General features: G+C 42.7%; 1 protein-coding gene across 5 annotated transcripts in view; it reads right to left on the reverse strand.

Moving 5' to 3' along the window:
• LOC138516580 (uncharacterized) overlaps positions 1–22,412 on the reverse strand; it is a 486,378-nt gene that overhangs the window by 111,219 nt on the left and 352,747 nt on the right. For all 5 annotated transcript variants that reach the window (XM_069631825.1, XM_069631822.1, XM_069631823.1 and 2 more), the window contains one exon: positions 11,981–12,073. The gene's annotated coding sequence lies outside the window, so the exon portion shown is untranslated. The remainder of the gene's footprint in view (positions 1–11,980; positions 12,074–22,412) is intronic.

Raw genomic sequence — 22,412 nt, forward strand, 5'->3', positions numbered from 1 at the left:
ACAGATCTCTTAGATCGAGTTTACCCATTGATGCGACTAACTCAGTGTATCAAACTGGTCTCTTTCTTTGTTGCACCCACTCCCAGACGTTCCCAATTTCATGAACCTTATTTTATTCAAGATCCACAGACTACGTATAATGATAATAGATTCTCTTTTCCTGAAGCACCAGCCCTCAATAACACCCTTACTCCCATGAATACGGCACTACTCTCGCTAGCAAAACTGTATGAAACGCTAGACGAGAAAATAAAAAAAACAATCTGATCACATTCAGTTATCCCATGAACACATTATTCGTGAAATAGGTATAAAGATGCATTCTCTTCCTAATTGCTCTTCCAGCCACACTAGTCAGAGCACTCAAACAGATTTAGTGGATAAAGCCATTTCAATTCATCCTGTTCCAAATGAGGCCGCACCCTCTGTCTCTTATCCTGATATCAGGGGCGTCGCTAGGGGGGGCTAAAGGGGCTATAGCCCCTGATCTTTTGGTTGTAGCCCCGGATAGAATCTCTGGAGCTACAGCCAAAAGACTAGCTAGCCCCGAGTCCCAACAGTTCCGACATCAGCGTAGCCCCGGGTTTTTTCCAGACCTAGCAACTCCCCTGCCTGATATTGTTGTTATTGACGGTCCCCAAAAAGCACCACAGTTAATTCCGGTAGACGGTCTATCAACAACAACTATGCTTCCCGAGCAAAAATTGGTCACCACTTTGGCCCCGATGTTTCTCAGTTCCAAAAGTGTTTCGTCCAATATTACAAATTGCAATACAACAGCTAAATCAGTGCAAATTACCAGTGAGTTGCCTATTAGTATTAAACAAAAGAAGGCCTCAAGACTACCTACAGCAGCGAAAAAAAGACGTTTGCACTATAAACAAGATATTCAGCTGCAAAAGAAGGAGTCCCTGGTGTATAAACCGCTAGACGACCTACTGGCAGTTTCAGCCTCGACATCCTTCTTGAAAGCTCCAAACGTTACCCTTAATCCAATTCCGACAGCTTCTGTATAATCAACTCAAATGACAAAAAACTCACAAATGAAAGAGTTTACAGGTATTAAACTGCCAACAGTTACCACAGATTTCACTCCAAGGCAAGGAGCTAACCTGCCCTCTGATCGTCATCCACCTCAAGAGGCAATAGTTTTAAACTCAGAGTGTACTTTGCAAGAGCTTTGCAATGAAATACGAGCTTCTTTTGCAAACTACAACCGGGAAAATGAAAACATCAAACAGCTCATGTTGCAATCGCAACAAGGTTTGACTAATGATGTTGGTCACATGCTGCCAGGTTCTTATCCAAATGTCAAACCTCTTTTGAAAGGACCGGAGTTGCTAAGTCAAGTCCATGAATCTCAGGTGAATATGAGCTCTCAGAAATTGGTTGATGGTAGATCAGCTATAGTGCCTAATGATGAGCCTAGATCTTCTCTTCCCATCAGCAAGAACCAAGCACAATTTAAAAAGCATCATCGCCTATTGATTAAATGTTGAGGACATCCTTTTGCCAAGTACGATCTGAACTGAGGCAGTGTGCTAAACATTTGTGTGGAAAAAACGGCCCTCGAGGATTTCACCTCAGCTGACATTGATCTTGTTGAATTTACAAATCTCCCCGACCTTTCCGAGGCCCGACTATATATTCGGTCGGGTGTGATACTTAACACTCTATGGTTAGCCGGGACAGCCTTTTATAATCTAGGCTTTATTCTGAGTCAAGATGTGCATATGAAAGTTCAGATGACGGAAAAATCACTCTTACCCCAATTTAGAATCTATGGTGATAAAACTGTTGTTCAAATGAATTTTGAACCAAATTCTTATGAGGCATGGGGGAATCAAAATTATAGTGGAATATCGTAACAATCCCAGATGAATGACACTGTTACCCTTGTCTCCTGTCACACTAGGGGTTTCAAACATCTTATCAATAACAACAGTACAGAGTTCTTACAATATGACATCATTGTGCTCCAGGAGACATGGATGCAAACTCCTCCCACCTGGGACCTATACAAAATGTATTTGGTCCCAGCCATTGCTACCCTTACGGGTAGACCGATGATAGGCCTCATGACGGCTTTCCGTAAGGACAAAAATTTTGCAGTTATTTGGCCCAGATCTCCGTCACCTTGCTTCCAAATTACGAAAATTCAACGAAGCTTAACTTACTGTGCTATAGTAAATATCTATTGGGGCAGGAAACATCTGACCTCGGATGCATTCTTTGATCATTTTAACAACATCCTTGACCAACTCTCGCTTGATAAATCCATTCTGGAAGTTTTTGTCATGGGCGATTTCAATATGCATTTATTATCCGTTTACATCTACAACATCTCGAACAACTGATGAACATCAATGGCTGATGTTAATGAATAATAGAAATGTTGTGATGCTGAATGGATCAGTGCCGGGTGATGTTCCCCATAGGGCTACTTGGCATAATGATGGCTGTCACTCTACACTGGATTACATTTATGTTAATAACCAGTTCTTTTCTAACATCATTTCTCTTAACATAAAATCAACAATAATTAGTGATCATAGTCAACTAGGTTTGACTTGTAATTGGCCTACAATGCAATCCAGGACCTACAATCCAAATTTAACGAATCTCTTAGTTAATAACACGGGGAACCGTATAAAATGGTCCAAAGCCAAATTACTTTGTTATAAGCAAAACTTGAGTGATGCTTATGGTGACTCCATTGTGTCTGACAGCCCTTGTTACAACCATTCCATGCAAATGTTTTCATCTAAAAGCTCAAATGCTCAAGGGGTTTATCCCAGTCACACTCATACCTTCGACATCGAGGTTAAACATAAAAAGAGGGATTTAAGAAAACACGTAAAATTACTGCTAAAAGCTCCCAAAGAATTTCTAGCCTTAAATCTTGAGCAGATAAAACTGCTAAAAGAAATGTATAAAAGATGGCTTCTGGGTCGTCGTACTCTTCAATATCAGTGTGATGGTGAAGCCATGTTAAAACAGATCATCATGAAATCATCGGGGGGCATTTGGGCGCTCCTGAACACTGCATGTCACCGTCATCAGACAACATTTCAGATGAACTCCATTCCTGCAAACGAGTGGGAATCCCACTTTAGTAACATCTATCATACTCCCTTGCCAGACACCAGCCTAGAATGGGATAAAATCGATTTCGATCATACAGTTCAATTTGACCGAGAGGATATCTTACATTATATATCTAAGTTGAGTACCTCTCGAGCATCAGGGCCGGATGGCCTTCATAACTCACTAATCAAACAGAATAAGGTAATATGGGCTGATATCCTATACCTTATTTTTAAGGAGATCATGAGAACTGGGAATATACCATCATCGTGAAAAAAATCTGTGATTCTAACCATATTTAAAAAAGGTGATCGCTCGAAACCAACATCTTACAGACCGATTGCTCTCTTAGATTGCCCGGGCAAAATTTTCGCCCGAATGATCCTGAGAGAATTCAACAAATGGCTAGACAAATTGAACCACCGGGACCCCTTTCAAACGGGTTTTATTCCGGGGTTAGGTACGGCAATTAACTTAACGATCCTTAATGCCATTATTATACAAGGGAAACGAAATAAACAACCAATATATGCTGCTTTTGTTGATTTCAGGTCAGCCTTTGACCTTGTCCCAAGAGAATTACTGTTAAAAAAGCTATTGGACCTGGAGTGTCCATGTTCATTCTAAAATGGATTGTAGAATTTCACTCAAATACGTCTATTCAAATCAGGCTGAACAATGTTGGATTATTGTCAGAACCCATTAGAACTACTCGGGGCCTGAAACAGGGTTGTCTTTTGGCATCCGCCCTCTTCAATTATTTCATCTGGGATATTGGGCTTGACTTCCGCAGTGTGATTACAGATCCTGTGAAGCTAAATGGCTCAATAATTAACTGGCTTCTTTACGCTGACGATATGGTCCTCATATCTCAAACACCTGTTGGTCTGCGTAATATGTTGAATGTTCTGGATGTATATGCTAGCAAAAATTGCATCAGTATTAATCTTAGAAAGACACAAGTTATGCAATTTGGGACAAAAAAGACATAAAGGCTATCAGTGGAGCTTACAAAACATCGCTTTACAGGTAGTGCACGCATATATCTATCTGGGTATCTGTGTTAATGATCACATTTCCGACAGGCCATATGATGATTATTTACAGTTAAAACAGAAAACGTCTCTGTCTCAAATGAGTCTTATTCGTAGGAAATACTGTCAATTTTCAATCAGCCCCTTGATTGTATATTTCAAGCAAAAATATATACCTACCATATTTACTTTATGGCTCTGAAACAAAAAAGTGTTAAACTTATTCTTACTGGTTGAAATTTGAGAGCCTCTATTGGAAGAAATCACTGATGTTACCCATGTCTGAATCTATGTGTGTTATTAGACATGAATTGGGACTTATCTCAGTTTATGCAATCTACAAGTGGAAGATCTGTCTACTGTATAGGAAATGTATAATGAAGGAAAATAACAAAGGCTTGTTTTTGATGCTGTCCAATTACCTTCTAACATCTGATGATTAATTTGCCAAGAGTTGGCACACCTTTGCTTGTAAAATCTTGACAAGTACAAATATAACACAAGAGCTACTAATAGTAAACCCAGATAAAGCTAAAATTCAACTCTGGAGAGCTGACTGGATTAAGACAAGAACTGAATGTCTGACAATACAAACATTTTATCGGAATCCATTTGCTCTTAAAGTCTATGGTCAGGTTGAAAAATATCTAACCCAATCTCCTAACCCGACCCATCGTTCTGACTTCCCGAGATTCAGACTGAACATTTGGCCTACGAAAGAAATCATGGTCAAATGGGGAAAAATCTCAGAGGATAACTGTGAATGTCGTTTTTGTAAACACATGGGTGAAACCTTGAAACATCTATTGGTTGCGTGTAAAGCCTTGTTATCATCACAGATTTTCTATTTTAAGCATCTGTTTGACACTAGCCATCCGTTGTATGTTGATGAATTATGGTCAAGAATGTATACTGGAAACTCTAAATGTTTAAGATATGCAGTTGTGAAATATTTAAATCAACTGAAGATCAAACTTAGTGTCAACGCTGAGGGTCTTGGTCTGGATAACAAGGCTGTTAATCTTGGTTAAGCATGCGTTGTTATATTTCTCATCATTGGTTCAAATGTATTGAATGTAACTAAAATGTAATTCTTGTAATTATTGTACATGTTGTAACATTATTTTTAAAACATGTTTTTTAATTATGTTTTGTATATATATGTTGAAAGGTCAGATTCATTTCTTGACCAAAAAAACATTTAAATGTTTTTTTTTTTAAATTGGGAAATGCCCTGTGACCGTTTGGTGACTTGCATCTATTGTACTTTTTTCATGATTTACTCTACACCCTACAAAACCGATTGCTGGCCTTTTACCCAAATTTTCCCAGAAAGTGTTCCTTGTAATGCACCATTTTAACCCATTATTCCAAGCATTTACTCTAGGGAGGGTGAAGAATCCCTCCAGATCAACCCCAACCCATTATCGCTAGTTCGGCTCTCTCACTATGCTCAGTTGCAATCAGATACTTGTGACATATATTTACACCCTCCAAAAAAACTATTCACCAGCCACCACTTGTGGCTGGTATATTTGAGGACCAGGCACTGCCCCCTTCTCTCTATGTTACGTTAAAGATTTAAGCTTTGATTGAAACACATATTTACTTCTTTCACTTGCATTACTGCATGCCCCTGCAGCGGCATAATCATCATTCTGCACACGTGGTGGTCCGGACCGGCCCGTGGTGTGGCATGCCCTGTGCTTTGTTAAGGAGCTTGGGGGGGCTCCCACATCATGGCTCGCAGGGGAGCTGCCAAATGGTGTGCTACGCCATTGGGCACAACTGGGTCTGACAAAGGGGAAGTGTGCACTGCGCGCCTTGAAGTCTGCCAGTGAGTCCCTGGGTAAGAAGCAACTTGTGGGTGTTTTTAATTTTAAATAACTGTGTGGTGCTATGAATTTATATGTGCAGCAATGATATTACATTAAATGGTATTTTTTTTGTAAAGTCCTCTGGGACTCAGTATTACGCTTAGATAATAAAAACTATGGGGGGGTCTTGGGTATATTAAAGAAACGCTCCCAGGTATTATACTCCAGCAAAGATAACATTACAGGTGCACTTCTCCCCTCTGTGGAGGCAGACCAATCTAAGAGGCTTCTTCTGTTGTAGTGGTAGCTGAATCATATATACATTTATAACCAGGGAATTCTGTTGATACTAAATCCTGGTTGATGATTTAAGTTTCAGGCCTTGCTCCTGCAGCATTTTTCTCCTGGGTAAGCAGCAGCGCACGCCTCCCCAGTCAGTGCTTTTTTGGCTTCTTTCACACAGCAACGCCACAGATAACATGTACTTCTGTGTCCATTGATCTATGGATGTTTCATACACCCGCTGCAGCCTGCTTTTCAGATTTCGGTTACCCTGTCAGAAATGCTGCATTATGTATGTTTTACATATAGACCCCACATCGAATCTGGAAAATGGCATTCCACAAATGTGTAATCATGGACAAATCATGCTTCCCTCTATGTTTCGGTTCTTATATCTGGCTGAAATGAGAGCACGTGGAAACACGGGTGCTAGATTCATCTAAAAAATGTGAAGGTCGTTTGCCGGCACTTCCTGTGATGTCACTTGGGGCGGGGTCAAATTACACCACTTCCTGTGATGTCATCAGAGGGTCAAGCATTGTGTGATGTCACTTCCACCACCCCTGGCATTTTGGTGAAATGACGTCCCTGGGCACAGCCCCTACTTAGTGAGGCATATGCCCACCTCTAGACATTGGCAAGGATCCCCTTGATGACCAAACACTAGTCAAGGAGACCTTAAACAAAGGAGTATTTCAAAATGTGACTTTGATTAACCATACATTCCAACCAGCATCATACATTTTATCGTTCTGCACAGTAAAATAACTGCAATATTGTGAATGACAGAGGTGTAAGGGCTGCGGAAGGTGAAATAGCAAAAGCACTGGTGCCCTCCAGCTGGGAAGGTGTCAATCAGGCAGCAGCGGCATTGTTAACCATGTGGCCAGCATATGTGCAAGAAAGTGCCAAGAATTCAATGCACACACAATGCAGTGGTTACATTTTATTTTGGAGAGCGGTTTTTGTTATGCTCACCGGATCCCCGGCCCCCCTTGCACGAGTCAGCCCTGACTTTGTTCTCGAATACCAGCCAAGCACACATGCAATTACACAGTGGATTCTGTGGGAAGCGCAGCTTGAGAAACTGCCATGAAGCAGCCGTGTCTCGGGACGGGGCTACATATGTCCGACAGCTTTCCAGCGAGTTTCTACTGCAGCGAAACAGATGTGTAACGGCATAACGCATTTTAAGAGGCCTAAACATCGTTTTATTTGTGTACAGTGCAAGAAGGAGATAGCAGAAGACAGAATTCAGTATTCAAAAAATAAAAAAACAATGTTAGTGAAAGAAAAAAAACGGTGATCTGACATAGCACGCAAAAGCGAACTGTCGAAACAACCAGTTAGCCATCCAGACAGAAGCCAATTTATTGGACCCCAGCTTGCAAAACCGAAGAGGTTCAACAGTCGTGTGTCCGGCATATGGTCGACAGCGCCAGAAGAAAGCAAAGCATCCGGCCTTTACAGGGCACACGCGAATTCAGTTCATTCTGAGATGAGTTGGTACGCGTTGCAATCCAATGGAGCGAGTCCCAGTTGCCCATCTTTTGACAGTGTTCGCTTTGATCTTGTCATTTTGTGTGGCCCTGCTCTGTGTTCTGTACAGTGATGATTATTATCACTTGCAGTGATCATCAGTTACAAGTGCAGTGCAACGTTGCTAGCCCCGCCCACTCTGCCATTTCGACCTGTATGGACACCATGGCATGGCTTAGGAGGTGTGTACAGGATATGGGGACTGCAGGGGCACATAGCTTGCTCATGCACTTCTCACAAGGGTCAGAAAGGTGGCAGCAGAAGCACTGAGACGCCAGACCTTTCTCCCAGGCATCTATGAAACACATAGTGTGTAGGCGCTATATAAATAAACGATCATATCATGGTATGATATGATATGGCATTTATAATATGCCTATACACAAGTGTTTCAAGGCGAGGGACATATCATATGAATGCAGGGAGAAAGTTAATCACATTCATTTATGACACACTAAGTACCGCAGGACCAGGACTGTGTCTGTTGCTCTGCGTTGTCTGGAGTCTAAGACAAACGCATTGCCCCTGAGCTGTCCTCCCAGAGGGTTGTGGTATACATGCCCTCCATTTTCATACTCATGGAGGTGGGATGTGCCAAGCTAAAGTACTGGCTACCTCAGAACATCTGTGCAACCCAACTTAAATCATAACCTTGTTTTTTTCCTAGTGCTTGTCCCAGTAAAGATTTAAAACTAAAGGTATGTTCACTATTAGTCTTCGCGCAGGCTCTTTGTTTACGTCTTCGTTCAGGACAGGATGCATAGCTCCAAGCTCAGTGGCCACCTTAGCGTGTGTCCATGGTGCCGCGCTTCCAGATAGGACCTCATACACTCTATAGTTATTATCTTCAGATAAACATGGGTAAGTAGCCAAGTAACCCTGGGCTCATCAAGGAGGAGGGGGGGAGCTGGTCCAGAAAGGGACTTTCATCAGGGATGGCATTTGGGGGTTGCCAGGGGTCGGAACTGCTACCCCAGAAATATATATATATATATATATATATATATATATATATATATTACTTTAACTGAAGCTCCTAGGCTCTGGCTCTTTGTTTCTGGAGTGGATGGCATTCTTGTTCAGGCCTCTCAAAAAAACTGGGAGTTCCACAAGTGTAACTCTCTGAGCAGCGACTCTAAATAAGAAAGAATGGGAATTAAAATAATTTGTATTTCTGGAATTCGATACAATAATTGCTAGACTCATTAAAGGTTTATTTCAGGCACACTTCAGGGGTTGAGTCACTGATTTAGTCTATTCATAACCACCACAAATTCACAATGCAGACAAAAACTTCCAAAAAGCATTTAGAGTATAATAAGCATCCATTTCGCTATGTATTTTGCTTTTCACAAGTTGCAATTATAGCATGTTTTTTCTGCCGTTGTCTCTGTTACGATCATCACGAGACATTCCATATCTGTGTCCTCAGTCACTTGACAGAATCCTTGTGCCTACACGCTTGTGTACAGTGTAGAAGTGTTTGACCATCATACATCAAGTGGCCCTTGATTTCATTGTGCCACAATTAATGCTTTGTTGTAATGTGTCTATCTTTCCCATCTCCCTGGCATGCTGTTCAGGATGTTTGTATGGATGTGTGAGGTAACGAGTGCCCAGAGTATGGGATGTCGTGTGAGTATGCTACTTTCCTTATTTTGCCAATATCTGAAGCCTAAAAACTAAATCCGTGCAGGCTTGACATGTCGCTAACTCTGCACCAGACCTGCCGATGAACCGGCCTGCTGTTAAATCTCAGTGACCAGTTTAATGGTATCCACGACAGAGTGTAATTTTCTCTCTGACTTTGAGAACATTCAGACATGCAATTGTTCATTTTTCTAAAGCTGGTAAAATAGCTTAGTGGGTTGAGCGCTCGCTGATGTGTTTGGGATCTGCAGGTTACAGGTTCAAATCCGAGCAATGCCAACTCAGCTTTGCATCCTTCTGAGGTCGATAAATAAGTACCAACACAGGTAGGATGATATTGTATGTATATTTGTTCTATTTTAAGCGTAAGTGCTATATAATATAATTATCATTTGGCCTTGGACGTCTGCTTGCATTCACAGTAATTTGGTAATATAGGCCTCTACACACCAATATTAACGATACATATGGTGATCCATTCTTGTATGAAATGTATATCACATTAGTGATATCCTAACCATTTTATTTGTAGTGTACTTGGGAACATTGCTATATGATGCCTCTTCCTGTTTATCAAGGGTTGAAAGGTTGTGTTTCATCGCTTCCCGTGATGTCACTTTGGGGTGGGGTCCATGGACATCACTTCCTGTGTTGCGACCAGAGGTCAAGGGTCATGAGATGTCACTTCTGCTACCCCAGGCATTTTGGTGAAATGACGTCCCTGACTATCATCAGCATAAGTTGGTAGCAGATGCATCACTACACACCAGCCCACGCTCTCTACCTCTTAACTGGGCAGCATTGTTTTCCACCAGTGGCATTAGAAATAGCAGATAGAAGGTGGGGCAGGAGACCTGGCCTTTGGCCGCAGGATGGTGCAGCCTGCTTCCACCACAGAATACATCAGGCACAAGCTGTGGTCCTGGATGGCCATTTGACAGAATGGTAGCAAGATGCTCATTTGCAGCTGCCATAAGCTTGCTGAGGTTGTTGTGTGCCACAGTGACTCCACATAAGTAACATGTATACAGAATTAGTGTAAAAAATGTAGTTTTAAGAAGTGGTTATCTGAAGATCGATGTTTTTTAAAATTTGTATTTTGGTTCTACTCAAGAAATGAATTTGTTACTTTTTTAATTTGTTTATTTGTCTTGGTTTATAATAAACCTTTACAAAAAAGAGAAAATGAAAAGAACAACAGTATACAAATTTACAGAATGTGAAACAAAACAGCAAAATACAAAAAAAAGAAAACACATTAATTTAAATGGATTAAAACACGATTGATTCTAGATCAGAACAAAAAGCATACAAATTGAAAACTAATAACCAAAACAATTATTTCTTAAAATATTAGTCATAATTGATTATAAAAGATCTTTTTAAAAACCATAGTGTAAGATAGTAAAGCCAAATAAACAATGAGGTAACAACTAATGGGATTGACTCAAGTCATATACATAATCTCAATGAAATGTACCCCATATATATATCTAGAATTTAACAGCTTTCTTTAACGTAACATTGACCCTAAAAGCATTTCACAACAGATCCATAAAAAAAAGTAGCAGCAAACAATAAAAAAAGAACAAAGCAAGTTAACAACCTTTCTCCGCACTAACACAAATCACAAATGTTTCTCAAAAAAGAAGTAACCCGAATGTTTAGTATCACTGAATTCTCGTGCAACATTTTGTGCCATGTAGATTCTCTATTTACCTCATGGGTTGATCGTACAAATTTTGCAAAGTAACTTATCCTATAGGACATAAATCCAGGGCATACCAAAAGGATATGTTGTAACGTTTCCACGACTCCCTCCTTTTTATAAAATCTACACCATTTCCAATCCACTAAGTTAGAGTTTCTAAGGCATTTCATTTGATTGGTTTGAATTACATTAAATCTAAAACGCAATAAATCATTCCGCATTTGCTTACTGGGATATCTCTTAAGATAGCCTTCCATAGCCGCAAACCATTTCCAAATGGAACATGCATATTTGTATAGTTTGGTTTCCATAATTTTATTCTTGGTTAATTGCCAATCAAAACCCACAAGACTAGCTTTCACATTTTTAGGTGTATACACACACACACACACACGCACGCACGCACGCACGCACGCACGCACGCACGCACACACACACACGCACGCACGCACGCACGCACACACACACACGCACACACACACACACACGCACGCAGCAGAGATCAGTTACTTTGAATTTAATGTGATGAGGTAACGGGAAGAAATGGAATGGTTAAATGTTAAAGGTTTTTTAACTTTGTTCTTGTTTTAAACCAATAAAACATTTTATTAAAAATGCACACATTTCCAGTACATGCAGCCATGAAACCATCTGAATATTGCCTCAGAACTAAAAAAACGTTGCAGTTTATCGAGTTTGGCTCTCCCATGTACATGCTTCGAGAGGGCATTATTTCTGGCATTGCAACATGGAGATGTAAATATACTGTGGGCATTCATAACCAATGCACACGTGTGCACTGAAACATTCATAAACATATGTTTAAATGCAACCTGACGTGCACAGAGAATACAGCTTACCATCGTGTTAGAGTCATTTATTAGTGTAAGTGGTAGCGGCTCAATCCGAAACATTCCAAGCAGGGTCCATGTTCAAATGACCTCAGAAATGACCTGGAAATGTAAAAATAAAGACGCCAAATGAGTACTTGTGTAGGCTTGGAGTCTGCTGCCGAGGTATACCAAGTCGGCTATTATATGAGCTTGTTATATAAAATGTGAGCTAACATGATCCGACTTTTTATGGAAACATGTGTTGTGTACATTAACCATGTTTTCCCGAATGACCTTGAGCTGCCACTTTGTGACTAATTAAAGATTTGCGTGTTATGTTCTTATCAGCACAAAAAAACGACAAAGACTCCATTAACAAGTTGTACAAAAAGAACATCTTATTGTATATTCAATCTGGATCGATCAGACCATTCCATTTCACCAGGATACCTGAGCTTGGCTCATTCATATCATGTACTCAAGTCCAATATGCTCAGTGAAGTGAGCCAAAACTGCAACTCCCACAGTGCATTACTTTGTTAACTCAAGCCCCATCTTCTGTCTAGTTCTTTCTCCCGCAATGAGCTGCTCACTAATTGCTGCGTCTATTTGGTTGTAGTGTTTTTTGTTAGTCTTTGAACTCTGCTTTTCGTTCCTTTGTTCTGGCTCTTCTGTGGCACTTGCACCCCCTAAGGGCTTCAATGCTTCCTGGTGGTGCTGCCTGTTCCTTTTTTCCTTTAGAGTGGGCCCAGGTGCTAAGGAAAGCGCAGTAATGCGGCACTTCTTTCCTGCTCTTGCTATCTGCGGAGGAGAGAGCTTGGGTCCTCTGCTAGCTCCATACCCCAGAGCTTCCTGGTCAAGAATGCTTAGTCTGTGAGGGCAAGAGGAGGAGGGACACCATCCTGTACATCTGCAGCCAGAGATCAGGAGTGGGAGGGGAGCCTTGCGTCTCTGATCCCCATACTCGAGAGGATAGCTCAGGGGCAACGTGCTCACCTTGGAAGTAAGGCGAAACGGAGCAACACAGGTTTGATCCCCGGCCCCGCGCTTAGAAACCTCTGGATATTAAGCGGGTTATAAATAACCTATCATATCATAGCATACCCCTGCCTGCTTGTCACTCCTAAAATGTATGTGAGTAACGGGGCATTTGATGGCAATGCCTGGAAAATGAAGTGCGCATGTGGCATCTAATGCCAGTACCTTATATTTGATAAGGGTTCCTGAGCCTTTGATGGTAATACATTGAACATTATGCTTGTGCCTGGGTAAATTGTGCCAACACTTGGAATATTGAGTGAGTACCTTTGCATTTAATGGTGAAACCTCGAGTATAGTCACAGTATTTGGGTATTTAAAGGCAAAACCTGGCCCATGTTGTGTGTACTTTCAATTCAAGGGCAATAGCTGGTAGTGGGTTTGGGTATGTGGGCATACAACAGGAATACCTATAACTGGCATAGTAAGTGAGTAACTGGACATATCATGGCATTACCTGGAAAATGGTGGGACTACATAGACATATGACGGCAATGCAGGACATATGACGGCAATGCTTGGAAAAGGGTGGGAGCGCCTGGCCATTTCATGGGGAAATCTCCTGCTTGGTGAGAGTGGCCGGACCTATTATGGCAGCCCCGAGCACATGCTGTGAATACATGGATATTTGATGGCAATTCCAGTTCTAGAGGGGAACACCTGCCATATGTTTTGACCACCTGAGAATATCATGGCAACACCAGGCAAGTGATGGCAATAGCTGATGATGGGTGTGATTACCTGGGAATATGATATTATTGCCATGCAAAACAGAACATATTTTCACAAAATGAAAGCCATAAGTTTTGGCTTTGACAATGTTTGGACTTTAAAAATCATTTCAAAATGTTTTCTGTTTTTTTATTTTTAAACTATTTTATTTACTCTTTTAAACATGTATTATTATAGTGACTTTGTTTACATTAAAACATTTCAATAAAAAAGATCACAAATAAAAAAATAAAAAAGGAGAAACATCTTAATTAAACAAATGAAATCTGATATATTTAGGCACATTCATAAAATGCGTTTACAAAAGGATCCTAAAAAACCAAAGACACTTAATCACCTTAGGAATTGATCAATTCATGGTATTATTTTTTGTATAGCACACTGTTAGCATGTGCTTAACAAATGTATAGGTGCAACGAATAAATCGACGAAAGCCCAATCCTGGCAAGTTGCTGTCCTGTCACACAGAATGTGTTAGAATTTTCATGACAATAACTTCACTCACCCAAATAAAGATTGAACAGTCCTCCCAGGTTGCCCAAAAAAACAGTGAATAACGTGTATTTGCGTAACAAGCGGCCTGCCATAATCACTACACAGCAGCGGGCATTGTTTTTCCTTTTGTAACCACAACCCTGAGTGAAATCTAATATTAATCCCTATTTCGCAGCGATTGCCAGGAGCTGAAGCACAGTCCTTTGTGTTGTATTAATTTTCCAAGAGCAGTGCTGGAAGTGCCGCCCGCAGGACACAGCGCCATTGCCGTATAGTGTTACACGAAGACAGATAATTCCCTCTGCAAACATCCTGTCACTATCGCAAAAACGGTTGGAGAGATGCCCTTTCAGGAGCATCACATCGCACGTTTATCCATAACCGCGCGGCTCTGAAATCCATAGCCACTCGAACTGCTGCTGCTGCTGTACTTACGAGCGACATTTGGACAGATGTCTCTCCGTCCTCTCCCGAAATGGCTGTTTTATCGCCACACCTCACTGCTACATTGCGCCAAACTCTCCCTTACTTACGAGCTCCATTTGGACAGATTTCGTTTAACTGTTCAGCCTTTCTATGTACTCATAACTCCTCCCTCCCTTCCATTGACACCTTCTCTTCCATCTCCTCTGGCCACGCTGCTACCACTCTCCAGACGAATCCCGTCATGCTCTTGATTCTCACTATCCTTCTCCTCCTTTTCTGCCATCATGGTGGCCTCCCAAACCCCGACTCAACACCTTCTCTTCTCTCCTTTCAATCCTCGCTCTGCAGGTCTGAAAAGCTCTGGAAAAATATCCATTCTCTTTCCGACCTCAGCTCCATTTCTTCTCCCCTCTTCATACGACACCTTTTGCTGGATGCCAAAAAGCAACACCTTTCCTCTGTGACTGCTTCTTTCTCTCATCATTCCTCCCAGCAGCACCGTTTTCTGACTACTTTATTTCTTCTTCTTTTTAATTACTGAATGCGTGGGCGGACCCACGCAGGCGCTTCCCCATCCAATAGGATGATGTGCACCAACCCACCAATCAACACATAGCCCACATAAACTCACAACTCCTCCCACCGCCCCGTCTGTCTCACAAAATCCAACAACACACTGCTCCTGTCCCTGCCCATCCTCTCCTCATTCTCTTTCCTCGACTCTTGATCAATTCCGTTCCCTCCACTTGATTTTAATACTCTCTCTTCTTTTCACTTATACTGTCAGGTACCTGAGCAGTGCTCACCTACTGCTTTGCCTCTGGACCCTCTCCCTTCTCACTAATATTTCTGTTATGTTATGTGGTCTTGTACCCCGCACTGCTGCCAATTGCGTGGTGTGTTGGCACTCTGGCGGTTCTGCAATGAAAGGATGATGGGGGGGGGGGGTTGTTAGTGGGATTGAGAAGACGAGCAAGAGAGATTTGATGTTCTGTTGGCAGCTTTAGTTTGAAAAAATGTTCAGTGAGCATTGGTGCATTGTTGGTTGGTAACCGTCATGTGGTGCAGGCATACGTGTGTTTCTGTTTGGTTTCATGTTGGGTGTTGTGACGTTTTTGCAGTTTGTAGTATGGTAGAGGTAGGGTGATGTTTAGTTTAGAGTTTGAAGTGGAGTATGCAGAACATGGAGTTTTTAGTATGGTTAGTTAATGCCACACATTTCCTTCCCCCAAAATGCATCTAGGTGTAACACATTTCCTAAACCGCAAGTCCATCTAAGTGTAACACATTTTCTACCCCCAAAATACAGCTAAGTATGACACGTTTCCTACCCCCAAATCCATCTTGGTGTTACACGTTTCCTACCCCGAAGATCTATCTAAGTGCAACACATTTCCTACCCCCTGAATCATCGAAGTGCAACACATTTCCTACTCCCAAAATACAGCCTTGTGCGTCACATTTCCTACCCCCAAAATCCTTCTGGGTTTAACACATCCATTGCCAGTGCAGGCCCACTTTGTTTGCACCGCCTAAGGTGAGTGCTTGCAGGCATTGCATGTCACCATCCAATCATTTAAAGTTTTATTTTTTAAACTTCAAAGCATCCCGCACTCCAAGCCCCCCGTACACGCTCCCACTGCAGCAGCTATTCCTGGTTCGGCCTTTTGCCTTCCCCAATCCCGTTTGCCCGTGTTCGCATGGGTAGCTGGCTGTCATCAACCAGCAGTGACTGATAAGGTAAGTGTGGTCCAGACGGGGAGTACAGCCATTACTGTACTCCAGTAAAACCCCACCACTCTCACTACCTACTGTAACATAGAGCATTTGTTTTAGTCAGCCATATCTCGCATTTAGCCTATTTGTGTTAGCCAATCTCGCATTTAGCCAATTTGTGTTAGTGAGCCATATCTCGCATTTAGCCTAATTGTATCAGGTAGACTCGCCTTGCTATTAGCCCTTTTGTGTTAGTCAGTAACATCTTGCATTTAGCCCATTTGTGGAAGTTAGACTTTTTGTCCCTTAGCCTAACTGGGTAGGCTAGCCTTGCCTTGCATTTGATCCATTTGTGTCAGTCAGCCATATCTCGCATTCGGCCCAATTGGGTGTAGTACCCAGATGGAACCCATGATGTAGGCATTGTTGTTTGCACAACTAACCCATTTTCTCCTCCCACCCACCACACCTTCGTAACTTAGTAGAAGGCCCGGGCCCATCCCACACACTCTGCACTCACATATAACACAAACACTATTACACAACACTTGCCATAAGAATGAAGCTACCTTAACGACAAACTCGAATTGTAGTTTCCCACATAACTCTCTGTCTCCTTAAACACAAGCCACCACTGATGAGTGAATAGTATACCCCGTTGTGCCCATCCACTCACTGTTCAGATATGGGTGAATAGCAGGGTCCTGGCCACCCTCACCTAACTTTAATGGCTGAAAAGCACACACGCATAATAGAATCACCAATTTTCACAAACCTGGACTCCCGTCCCTCCAAGGGCTTGCAACCAACAGCGAGTTGAGACCATAGTAATGGTGGAAGGCGCTATACAAATGACAGATGAATGAATGAATTCACCACTGAAGCTGCTAGGCACGTATAACGCCCCACTTCAGTGGACACTAGCCGCAGGCATGGCTAACTGCACACATCAGAATACAGCAAGGACTATGACAAAATGTGGTTGTGCTGGCCACATAATTTTCCGCCTTCAGAGACCAATAAGCGCAACCTAAGTAAGCAATCAGCCCTCTACAAAAAAGAAATAATTTCCGCCAAACAAACTTCCTACAACCTCCGAATCACCCAAGCTAAGTCCAATACTAAAGAGCTCTTTACAATTCTGAAGGAGTTAGAATCTCCTATCCAAACCCCAGACTCTTGCACCAAGGATAAAAACTGGTGTACAAACATTCAAAATGCCCTGTCTAATAAAATCACCACCTTGCAAACGAAGATCCACCATAAAAAGGCTACCCTTCTCACCATTACGAAACCCAATATTAACGATGTGACAGTGACACCTTCCATCCTGACCCCCTCACTTGATACCACCCCCCACTTCAACTTCCGCAAAGTATCCATCAAAGAGGTTGAGAATGTCATCCTCACTCTTAAACCATCGAACTGCCACAGGGACTTATGGCCAGCACAACTTATAAAAGATGCAGCTCGTGAATTAACACCTTTCATCACTAAACTAATAAATGCATCCTTCAACTCAGGCATAATACCCAATAACCTGAAACAATCATGGGTCCTCCCACTCCTCAAAAAACAAAACTTAGACCCCGCCATACCCACGAACTATCGTCCTATCACCACAGTACCATTCATGCTTAAAATCATCGACAAATTGGCATATTTACAAATCCAACAATACCTAGAATATAACCACCTTCTAGGAATCCGACAATCTGGTTTCAGACCCCAAAACGGAACTGAAACCGCTTTGGTTGACCTTAAGATACAAATTGACGAGTTGAGAGACCAGGGCAAAACTGCACTGCTGCTGCTCCTTGACCTCTCAGCAGCTTTCGATTTAGTCGACCACAAGATTCTGTGCAAACATCTCGAGTCGGCCGCACACTTCTCCCATGAGGCTATAGGCTGGATTCAGTCCTTCCTCAGTGATAGAACAATGCGCGTCTTCTCACCATTAGCGGCTGCTGACCCCACGCCCATCGCCTGTGGCATGCCTCAGGGCTCCTGCGTCTCACCTACATTGTACAACATCTTTACAAAGCCCCTTTTCGATGATCTCGACGGTCTGGGTATCACCTACACAAACTATGCAGATGATACTCAGATCCTCTTCCCGTTGTCGGGGGATTATGACAAGGATTTGGCCTTTGTAAACAGAGTGTACCTCATCATTCAGGCATGGATGGCCTCACACGGACTATGCCTGAATGATGACAAAACAGAACTCCTCATTCTTTGGTACCTCAGCCAATATCAACAAACTCGGCCAAATTTACTCATCATTCGTAATTGATAACAACACCATCACTGTGGCCAAGGAGGTAAAAACTTTGGGTTTTTACCTAGACTCCTCACTATCATTTAACAAACAGGTAAACGCAATGGCCTCCGCCACTGCTTATACTTGTAAACTCATCCGAGCTGCCAAACCACTCCTAACACCTAATAACTGCACTACCTTGGCCAGAGCATTGATCCTATCTAAGCTGGATTACTGTAATGCCCTTTACGTAGGCAGTAACAAACATATCATAAACAAGATCCAAATCCTTCAAAATAATGCTCTAAGAGCAGCTCTAAGTATCTCCAAGAAAGCCCACATCTCAGATACCAGAAGATCTGTTAAATGGCTTTCCACGAAAGACAACATTTTCCTTAAGTCTGTCTCACTGACACACAAATGCCTTCATGACATGGCCCCGAAAAATCTGATAACAAGATTCTCTAGACAGGTTTCATACCGCCCCTCCAGAAGTGCCAACGCCAATCTACTACTAGTCCCAAGATTCAAACGGTCCCTGACTGGAGGGACCAGCTTCCCTGTTAAAGCAGCTACTCACTGGAACTCACTACCGCCACCTCTAAGGAAAGACATCCCTTACTTTCAATTCAGGACATAGATTATACAATGGATGAAGGACCATGACAAATAATACTCCCTGGTGGCTCCTCATGCCATTATCAGTGCCATCACCAATTGTATTATTGTTCAGTGTACCCCCGCTACCTCCTGCTACTATATAAACTGCACTAGATAAAATGTCTTTGATATCTGTTTACCCATGTTACCACTGTATCCCCATTGTAACTCCACGGGACGTTATTTAATTTGCTGTATGTAATTAAGCTATACAACCCTCTTACGATGTTCGCGCCTTGTTATCCTTGTGGTTATGTGCGCATTATAAATAATAAAACAAACAAACAAACAAACAAACAAACAAACAAACAAACAAACAAATTTACAGCAGACTATGCCTAAACACCTCTGACATCAGCATGCAGCACAGAGCTATGGCAAATTTAAGCCAGCTGAAAACATAGTGAGTCTCTTGCACTAACACCATCTCCTGACTCCTCTACTCAGCACCTACACACAGGCCTCACCTCATGGGTTGCTCTATACCGGTGCCTGGCCAGCCTTGATAAGCCTTACATGGGCAAATGCAAACACGCATTGTAATCTTACTCCCGTGACCGCAAATATTCTGGACTTCGGTCCCCGAGGGCGTTCCCACCACAAGCGCATTGCAACAATAATAATGGTAAAAGGCGCTTTGTAAATGACAAGTACAATACAATACAATACATTTTCAGCCCCCAAAATCCATCTAGGTGTGACACACTTCCTACCCCCAAAATACAGCTAAGTGCTGCACGCAGATAACACCCAGTAATTCTATTGTCAGGGAGTCCTGGGGCACATGGGGTCAAGGTTTCAAGGGGGCAACAGCAATAAGGGAGTCCAGAGGGGCAGTTGGGTTCAGGGGTTCTTGGGGGTAACAACAGCCATGCAGTCCTGGGGTCAGGTGAGGCCGGGGGGCAACTGCAGTTATGTGGGCCAGGGTCACGTGGGGTAGGAGGGCCTGGGGCAGGGGAGACTGGGTGTTGAGTGGAGCTGGGGGAAAGGGGGCATTTGTGGGTGGCTCTGCTCATTCTTTTTTGTAGAAGTGCAATGCACCATGTCTTTCTGACATGGATCTACACAGCGATTGGCGTGGATCCAGAATCAGAAATGATGCAGAACAAAGTTATTGCGCAGTATAAATGCAAGGTGTACCCGCCTCGCTTTTATACCTTATGCAGCCTTCTAAGGTGGTACTATTGTTCCGCTTTGGAGACCCGTGTATGGCATAAAAGTGCAGAACGTGAAGTTGATCCATACCGTAAAATGATCTCCATAGCTCTGAAGAGGTGTGAGCAAAAATAAATTGAGTTACTGCAGATGCTCAAGCATTTAAAGGAAAGCACATTCAAATGGAAAACATCATTGTGATACTCAAAGAAGTAGACAAAACCATAAAGGCAAACAGATTAGCATTCTTGGTGGTACTATGAATCACTGTGCTTGGTGGTCATGAAGGTATCCTGGAAGAAAACTGGGAAAGACAGGGAAGGCAATTAGGTGGGTGAACGTAGACACAAGGGGGGTGGGGTTCATGCTAGATCAATACAGCAGTGAATCACAGTCAATGTATGCTTTGTATTGCATTCACAAGAAGGATGGCTAAAGAGTGCAGATTTCTTTTTAAACTTTTTTTATTTAAAAATGTTTTTAGTCAGATTTTTTATATAAAATCTTTTTGAGGAAAAATCTATCTGAACAATAGTTTTAACTAGGATAACAGATCATGTCAATTGGAAGCAGCCATTAAGTGGTGGCTAATACTCCCCAACATACCCAGAAAAATAGTTAATACACAAGAACAGCATTCCGTTTATGAGAAGGACCATAAAGCCGACATGTAAATTTAAGCTGCTAAACAAACTGTAGACTCCTGTTTAGATGCAAGATCTGCATACTTCCCTCTATTAAAAGGACAAGGGAATGGCGGCCCAGGTCAAAAAAGGATAGATGGCTGGATTATGCACATTAAATTCTAGAAGAGCCCAGTCCCAGGCAAAGAGTAGTCCTGCCTCACAAACTACTATAATCACCCTCATAAAGTTCCTACCAGACATCAAGGACTTCCAGGAAGCCTGGTCCAGGTCTTTTCTCCCAGGTGAGACATGGTTCAAAACTCACCCTTATTTAAAAGTGCCTGTAGTGCGCGTACCTGCATGCTGGCAGTGACAAAAAGAGGTTTGGGTGAAGGGGATAGGATGGACACGCTGATGCTGAGTCTTTTGGTTTGCAGTAACTGCAGGATACTGTGTGCGGCGAGCTACGAGCAACGAGGACTTCCAGTCCACTTTCTCTGTCTTTTCATTCAAAAACCCATCCAGACCGCGGAGCGGGCCGCAGAGGCGAGACGCTGAGTCTTTTGGTTTGCAGTACCTGCAGGATACTGTGTGCGGCGAGCTACGAGCAACGAGGACTTCCAGTCCACTTTCTCTGTCTTTTGATTCAAAAACCCATCCAGACCGCGGAGCGGGCCGCGTAGTCGAGACGCTGAGTCTTTTGGTTTGCAGTACCTGCAGGATACTGTGTGCGGCGAGCTACGAGCAACGAGGACTTCCAGTCCACTTTCTCTGTCTTTTGATTCAAAAACCCATCCAGACCGCAGAGCGGGTCGCGGAGTCGAGACGCTGAGTCTTTTGGTTTGCAGTACCTGCAGGATACTGTGTGCGGCGAGCTACGAGGACTTCCAGTCCACTTTCTCTGTCTTTTGATTCAAAAACCCATCCAGACCGCGGAGCGGGCCGCGGAGTCGAGACGCTGAGTATTTTGGTTTGCAGTACTTGCAGGATACTGTGTGCGGCGAGCTACGAGCAATGAGGACTTCCAGTCCACTTTCTCTGTCTTTTGATTCAAAAACCGATCCAGACCGCGAAGCGGGCCGCGGAGTCGAGACGCTGAGTCTTTTGGTTTGCAGTACCTGCAGGATACTGTGTGCGGCGAGCTACGAGCAATGAGGACTTCCAGTCCACTTTCTCTGTCTTTTGATTCAAAAACCCATCCAGACCGCGGAGCGGGCCGCGGAGTCGAGACGCTGAGTCTTTTGGTTTGCAGTACCTGCAGGATACTGTGTGCGGCGAGCTAGGAGCAACAAGGACTTCCAGTCCACTTTCTCTGTCTTTTGATTCAAAAACCCATCCAGACTGCGGA

This window comes from Ambystoma mexicanum, chromosome 6q, assembly GCF_040938575.1.
Source record: "Ambystoma mexicanum isolate Mex_15411 chromosome 6q, UKY_AmexF1_1, whole genome shotgun sequence".
Classification (NCBI taxonomy): Eukaryota; Metazoa; Chordata; class Amphibia; order Caudata; family Ambystomatidae; genus Ambystoma; species Ambystoma mexicanum.